Source organism: Indicator indicator, chromosome 6, assembly GCF_027791375.1.
Source record: "Indicator indicator isolate 239-I01 chromosome 6, UM_Iind_1.1, whole genome shotgun sequence".
In the NCBI taxonomy this organism is placed as follows: domain Eukaryota; kingdom Metazoa; phylum Chordata; class Aves; order Piciformes; family Indicatoridae; genus Indicator; species Indicator indicator.
The window spans coordinates 43,529,890-43,538,195 of record NC_072015.1 but is presented as its reverse complement, the minus strand read 5'-3'; positions in this window follow the sequence as shown (position 1 = coordinate 43,538,195).

Here is an 8,306-nt window from a genome sequence, read left to right as displayed (position 1 = left end):
TCACCAACCAGGTTGCTTGTGCTAAATGTTTCTCCCAGTTTTTCAATGATCCACCCCCCATGGCTTTGAGAGTGGTTTTCAGCAAACCGTTGTAGCGTTCGATCTTCCCTGCAGCTGGTGCATAGTAGGGAATGTGGAATATCCACTCGATGCCGTGCTCTTTGGCCCAGTTTTTTACAAGATTGTTCTTGAAATGAGTTCCGTTGTCTGACTCAATCCTCTCTGGAGTTCCGTGTCTCCACAGGATTTGTCTCTCCAGGCCAAGAATGGTGTTACGTGCAGTTGCATGAGGAACTGGATAAGTTTCCAGCCATCCAGTGCTTGCCTCTACCATAGTCAGCACATACTGCTTACCAGATCGAGAACGAGGTAGAGTGATGTAGTCAATCTGCCAGGCTTCACCATACTTGTACTTGGACCATCGGTCACCGTACCACAAGGGCTTGATCCGCTTTGCCTGCTTAATAGCAGCACAAATGCCACAGTCATGGATGACTTGTGTGATAGCATCCATGGAAATGTCAATGGATCTGTCACGAGCCCATCGGTAGGTTGCATCTCTGCCTTGATGTCCTGACGAGTCATGGGCCCACCGAGCTAAGAACAGCTCACCTCGGTGTTTCCAGTCAAGATCAGGATCAGGATCAGAGTTTGTGTCCACCTGGGAAACTCTTGCAGCTAGATCTGCCTGATGGTTGTGTTGTTGTTCCTCTGTAGCTTTGCTCTTAGGAATGTGAGCATCGATGTGTCTCACTTTCACTGGGATTCTCTCAATGCGAGCAGCAATGTCTTGCCACAGATCTGCAGCCCAGATTGGCTTTCCTTTCCTCTGCCAGCCATTCTTCTTCCAGTCTTTCAGCCAACCCCACAAGGCATTGGCTACCATCCACGAGTCAGTGTAGAGATAAAGCTTTGGCCATCTCTCACGTTCAGCTATGTTAAGAGCTAGCTGGACAGCTTTTACCTCTGCAAATTGACTGGATTCTCCTTCTCCATCTCTCGCTTCTGCAACTCTGCGCGTTGGGCTCCACACTGCAGACTTCCATCTCCGCTTGTTCCCAACAAGACGACAGGAACCGTCTGTGAACAAAGCATATCTCTTTTCATCATCAGACAGATCACTGTAAGGAGGAGCTTCCTCAGCACGAGTTACTCTCTCCTCTGGAGGTTTTGCACAGCTTGTGCCTTCTGGCCAGTTTGTGATCACCTCCACCAAACCAGGCCTTTCGAGATTTCCCATTCGAGCTCTCTGTGTTATCAGAGCCATCCACTTAGACCAGGTAGCATCTGTTGCATGATGTGGTGAAGAACCTTTGCCTTTGAACATCCAATTCAGAACTGGCAATCTAGGAGCTAGAAGAAGTTGTGACTCAGTTCCAATCACTTCAGAAGCAGCTTTCACTCCTTCATAAGCAGCTAAAATCTCTTTCTCTGGTGGAGTGTAGTTTGCCTCTGAGCCTCTGTAGCCACGACCCCAGAAACCAAGAGGACGTCCTCGTGTCTCCCCTGGAGCTCTTTGCCATAAGCACCAGGTTGGACCATTGTCACTCGCGGCCGTGTACAGAATGTTCTTAATGTCTGGACCAGTTCGGACAGGTCCCAGACCCATCGCTTGGACTACCTCTCGCTTGATCTGGTCAAAGGCTGCTTGTTGCTCAGGACCCCATTGGAAACTGTTTCTCTTTCGAGTCACATCATATAGAGGTTTCACAATCTGACTGTATCCAGGAATGTGCAGTCTCCAAAATCCCACTATGCCTAAGAAACGCAGAGTTTCTTTCTTGTTGATGGGATTTGCCGTGGTGGAGACTCTGTTTATCACATCCATTGGGATGTGACGGCGACCATCTTGCCACCGCACTCCCAGAAACTGGATTTCTCTGGCAGGTCCTTTCACCTTGTCTCGCTTGATAGCGAAACCAGCTTGCAAGAGAATGTCAAGGATTTTATTACCTTTCTCGAAGACTTCTTCAGCAGTCTCACCCCAGACGATGATGTCATCGATGAACTGAATGTGTTCTGGAGCTCCACCTTTCTCCAAAGCATCATGGATCACTGCATGGCAGATGGTTGAACTGTGAATCCACCCCTGGGGCAAACGATTGAATGTGTACTGAATGCCTCTCCAGGTGAAAGCAAACTGAGGCCTGCATTCCTCTGCTATGGGAATAGAGAAGAAAGCATTAGCAATGTCTATGGTAGCATACCATTTGGCCTGCTTGGATTCCAGCTCATATTGGAGTTCCATCATGTCTGGTACAGCTGCACTCATGGGTGGAGTTACTTCATTCAAGGCACGGAAATCAACTGTCAGACGCCACTCTCCATTCTGCTTTCTCACAGGCCAGACTGGACTGTTGAAAGGTGAATGAGTTTTGCTGATGACCTTCTGACTCTCCAACTGACGAATCAAGTTTTGAATGGGCACCAAAGAGTCACGGTTGGTTCTGTATTGTCTGTGATGCACAGTTTGAGAAGCAACCGGCAGCTTTACATCCTCTATCTCATGTTGTCCCACAACTGCAGATTCATCTGAAAGCTCAGGTCTAATGGACAACTTCAATTTTCCTCCATCAATTTCTACAGTTGCTATTCCAAAAGCCCATTTGTAACCCTTAGGGTCTTTAAAACGCCCTTCTCTCAGAAAGTCAATTCCCAAAATACAAGGTGCATTAGGACCTGTTACAATAGTATGTTTCTTCCACTGCTTCCCAGTTAAACTTATATCAACCTCTATCTTAAACAACTCTTGAGATCCACCAGTGACTCCCTGAATAGTTATAGATTCTCCCCCTTGATAATTTGATGGTATTATGGTGCACTGAGCTCCTGTGTCAACCAAGGCCCTGTACTTCTGAAATTTGGAAGTGCCAGGCCACTGGATGTACACATCCCAATAGATTCTGTTATCTCCATTATCCCTTACCTCCCCCTGGCGGAAGGCAGGGCACCCCTAATGGTGGGGATTACCTCCACATGTACAGCTGGCACAATGTCCAGCACCAGAATTAGGATCACTGTTGGAGCTATCAGAGTTGTTCTGGGAAACTGAGGAAGTGACAGCTACCCTCCTGGTATTGCTACCTCGGGATCTGCCCCTCTGCAGCTCCCGTAACCTCTTGAAAAGATCAGAAGTTGGTTGACCATCCCATCTGTTCATGTTCTCACCAAACTGATCACGCAGAGTTATCCAGATACTGCCACGTGATTGCCTCTGCTGTCTGTTTTGGTTTGACCTATTCTGGAATGGCCTTCTTGGAGGATGTCTGTTCCTGACAGCTGAAACTTGTATCCATCTGGAGGAAGAGGAATCAGAATCATCCCCCTTCATCAAGTTGGATATGGAGGTTTTAAGTTCCTCCTTCAGCTCTTTCATGCAATTCTTCATTTCTCCAGATAAAGTTTCAATGGCTGAAACCAAAGAAGTACGTGCGAGACTATCCTCCAACTGCCTCATTTGGTCAGTGAAATGGCCAACAGTAGGAGGTGCTCCACCATAATTTCTTGCCACAATCCGGCTTGCCAGAATAGTAGCATAATTAGGAGGAGCAAGCTTAATGAGCTTTTTGGCAAGGCCTGTTCCAACAGGAATTTCATCAGGATTCAGAGTCTTATGATCTCCATACATTACTTCTCTCACAGCAAACTCTCTCAGACGCTTGATTCCCTCATCTAGTGTGGTCCAAGGCTTAGGGTTCCATGGTAAATCATCTCTGCTGGGGTACCTCAGCGAGACTGCCAGTAGGAGGCGTGCCCACAGAGAAGCTTTACCAATGCACTTGTCTAGATGCCTGTCTATGCCTGTATCCTTTGAGAGCATCCCCAACTGAGAGGCCGACTTGTCGCCTACCACCAATGCTGGGGCTCCCATATCAAAACACCTGGCTAGCCAAGACAGGACTGGCTCATTATCTCCTCTGATGTAATCCTTCCTCACATGTCTAATTTCCTGTCTGGGTGCATTAGCTGACTGTATGTCATCCTCATCATCATCATCATCATCATCATCCTGAGGTCGCTGTCCCCATAATCCTGTTGTAATCCTCCGTTGAATTTCCTTGAGTTCAGAGGCTCTGCCAGCAGTTGCTAATCTACCAGGGTCTACATCCTGACCTACATCTCCATCATCCATGTGGGGTCTCAAGAGGTCTACCAGAGTTTTAAGGCTAACCCTCTCTTCCTCATCAGAAGGATCTTTCTTAACAGAGGGACCCTGAGTAGAAGGACCCTCATCTCCATCTGCACCATCTCCTGCAGCATCTGCATCTCCTTTACGCTTTCTGGTTACAGTGGCCACCAAATTTACTGGCTTGGTTTTCACATTCACAGCAGAGTTGGAAGAGCAAGTAGCCTTATGTCTTTCTTGACACAGTGCTCTCAGTAGCCACATGATTATTCCAAGAAGCAACAAAATTAAGATTAAGGCTAGCACAAGATATCTAGGGTACCACTGGTTCCAAAGACCCTCTGTAGTTGTAAGAGGAGTAACAAACTCATATGTGTCTGCTAGCAGATCCATAGTTGAGTTACCACAGCTTCTTAGCCCAATAAGACCACAACAGAATTCACCAACATTCAGTAACTTGTTCTTAACCCAAAGAAATGACTTATATGCCACATATCTCACAATCTTGTCTATCATGCAAGAAATGGCCCATCTGTAGACAATTGCACCGATAATAGATGAAATAAAATTACTCAAAATCCAAAACAGCTTCATTTTGCTTCCTAATCTGAGCAGAAATAAATCAAACAAGCAATCGAGCCCCACGTTGGGCGCCAAAAATAAAAAGTGTGTCGGTGTGAGCTGAAAATCCCCCCCCCCACCAACAATAACCAGGCTAGCTCAGTCTGGAAGCAAATGAAAAGCTGTATTTACAAGCAGAGTCTAAAATCTACAATGAAATGCAATGAATATGTACAAATATACAAAATTCACAACATTCACAAATATATACAATCAACAGAAAAAGCACAATCGATCTCCCTTTGCTTCCCCCCAAGGGGACCCTCCCAAAGGGGCCTCCCTCTCCCAGGAGCTTCCCCCCCAGACCCCCCTGGACAGAGAAGCAGAGTTAGTTAAGCAGAAAGTTGTTAACTTAGCTGCCAAGGTCAGTGTGTTATCTTCAGCCAGAAGAGAAGAAGAAACAGCAGCCAGACAGCCCAGCAACTGCCGCCACTGCCGAACACAGAATGTGCAGAATGCCTACTTTGTTTTGGGTAATAGTTCTTAAACATTTCTATCTACCCAATGGAAGTGTTTAGAACAATCGTTATTTTGCTTTCTTACACCCAATAGTGACTTATTTACATTCTTTCACTTTCTCTGTTCTGAACTTTGCAAGGAAAAATTAAAAAGACAGTTTCAAACCATCACAGCTTCTTGATAGACTTCAATAAGACACATGGGGGACTTAAAAGCTTTCATGGTTTTGGGTGGGAAGGATTTGAAAAGACAAATTTGACATTAGAATATATGGCCAAGGGTTGGAACAATTGGACTCAGTATCTTCTTTTAGCTGAATTAGAGCCTTAAGAGATTAGTATGTTAGGATTAGTAAAAATGGATTATTGTGTTGTGTTGAATTTTATATCGGACATGCTGACTGGGCCTGATCCCCTGCTTGTCCTCTCTACGGTGTGTAATAGTGCTTGAGATGATCTGTTCCATGCCCTGCCCTGGGACCGAGCTCACACTGCCAGGTCAAGAGTTTCCCGGATCCTCCTTTCTTCCTTTCTTGCACATGGATGTTACATTTGCTACTCTCCAATTCCCTGGGACCTGCCCAGTCAGCCAGGACCTCAGGTAAATAATGGACAGTGGCTTGGCAACAGAGATGTTCAAGTGCCTCCATCATCCTCCCAGCCTCTCTGGGACTCTCTCCAGCAGATCCCTGTCTCTCCTGACCTGGGCATCCCCAAAACAGAATGGATCCAGTTTGTGTGGGAAGGAGCCCAGTCTGTCCTGGGAGGGGAACAGGAGATCAAGTTAGTAGTGGTAGAGAGGCAAGTCTGAAGTGGGAGGGGGAAAAGCAAAGCAGTTTGTACTGGCAAATGGCCTAGGCTAGACTAGGAGGGGACCATGAGAGCTGATTTCTAGAAGAAGAGGTTGCAGAGTGAACTGGGCTGGATCCAGTTTGTGCTGGGAGAGAGCAGAGGGTGTGCTAAGAGGAGGTCTGTGGATGCCTTCTGTGCTGGGAGGGAGTTCAGTCTGTCCTGGGAGAGGCTCAGAGTATCCATTGTGCACTGGGAGGGATCCAGGTAGTGCTGGCAGGGGCTGAGGGGATCCAGTTTTACTTCCTTGAGGCCCAGTCTGTCCTGGGAGCATAGAATCCTAGAGTGGTCTGGGTTGGAAGGGACCTCCAAAGCTCATCCAGTCCAAGCCCTCTGCAGTCAGCAGGGACATCCCCAAGCAGATCAGGTTGCCCAGAGCCTTGTCCAGCCTCACCTTGAGTATCTGCAGGGATGGGACCTCAACCACCTCCCTGGGCAACCTGTTGCAGTGTTCCACCACCCTCTTGGTGGTAAAGAACTTGTTCCTCACATCCAATTTCAATCTGCTCTGCTCTGGTTTGAAGCCATTGCCTCTTGTCCTGTCCCTGCAGGCCTTTGCAAACAGTCTCTCTCCATCCAGTACCCTTCAGACACTAGAAGGTCATTATAAGGTCTCCCCTGAGCCTTCTCTTCTCCAGGCTCAACGCCCCAGCTCCCTCAGCCTGTCCTCAGAGCAGAGCTGCTCCAAGCCCCTGAGCATTTCTGTGGTCCTCCTCTGGACCTGCTCCATCAGCTCCATGTCCTTCCTGTACTGAGGCTTCAGAGCTGGATTCAGCACTCCAGCTGAGGTCTCCCCAGAGCAGAGCAGAGGGGCAGGATCCTCTCTCTCCCTCTCTGGCCACACTGCTTTGGATGCAGCCCAGGCTGCCCTTGGCCTTCTGTGCTGCAAGCTCACACTGCCTGCTCCTGGCCACCTTCTCCCCCACCAGCACCCCCAAGGCCTTTTCCTCAGGGCTGCTTTCTCTCCCCTCCTCGCCCAGCCTGCATTGATAGTGAGGATTGTTCCAGCCCAGCTGCAGGACCCTGCTCTTGCTCTTGTTGAACCTCAGGAGCTTCACCTGGGCACTACCTCTCCAGCTTGTCCAGCTCCCTCTGGATGCCCTTCTGTCCCTCTGCCATCTCAACAGCACCACTCAGCTTGGGGTCATCTGCACACTGCTGATGGTGCCTCCATCCCTCTGTCCAGAGCACTGATACAAATATTCACCAGCACAGGATGGGATGAGTGGAATCAGTTTTTAGTGGGACAAGGCCAGGGTTGACCTTGGAGATGTTAATGGGAGCCAGTGTGAAATGGGAGCTGGCCCAGTCTGGACTCTGGTAAGATTAGGGGATGGAGTTGTGACTATGACAGGGCCCAATTTGTGGTGGGAGGGTTTTAAGGAACCCAGGATGTACTGGGATGAGTCCCAGATGGTAATGGGATGTGGCCAGGACAATCAAGTTGTACTGGGAGGGGTCCCAGACTGTACTGAATTGGAATCAGAGTACACAGTTAACATGTGGAGGGGTGCAGCAGGTACTGGGAAGGGACCAAGGAATCCACTTTCTACTGGGATGGGACCCAGTGTGTGCCTGGATGGAGCAAGAGGATCCAGTTTGTGCTGGGATGAGACCATGAGACCATCTGAGAAGGGGATTCAGCTTGATTTGGACCAAGGCCCAGTGTGTACTGGGAGAGCTGAAAGAGGTTCAGTTTGTCCATGGAGGGGGCCCCTGGTCTGAACTGGGATGGAATCAGGGTTTCAGGAGATGCACTTTGTGCTGGGATGAGACTCAGACTGGACTGGGAGATGGCAATGGGATCCCATTTGTGCTAGGCTCAGGCCAGAGCTGCACTGGGATCAGGATCTTCACTTTGTGCTGTGCTAGGTGCAGTTGGCACTGGGCATGGGTCCAAGGGCTGCACTTTGTAGTGGCACAGGAAAGTGTATGGGAGATGGCAAAGTGATGCAGTTTGTACTGGGTTAAGACCACATCTGCGCTGGATCCCTCCTTCAGGAGATGGAGTTTGTACTGAGATGGGACCAGGGCTGTACTGGGAGGGGTTAAAAGGATCCCAATTGTACTGTATGGGGACCAGACTGTACTGGAACGGGGTCATGGAACGCAACTTATAATAAAAAAGGCTCCAGGCTGTACTGGAAGTTCATAAGAGGATCCAGATTTTATTGGGACAAGGCCTGATGTGTACTTGGAGAGATTAAAAGAATCCTGTTTGGACTGTGACAGGGCCCAGACAGTACTGGGAG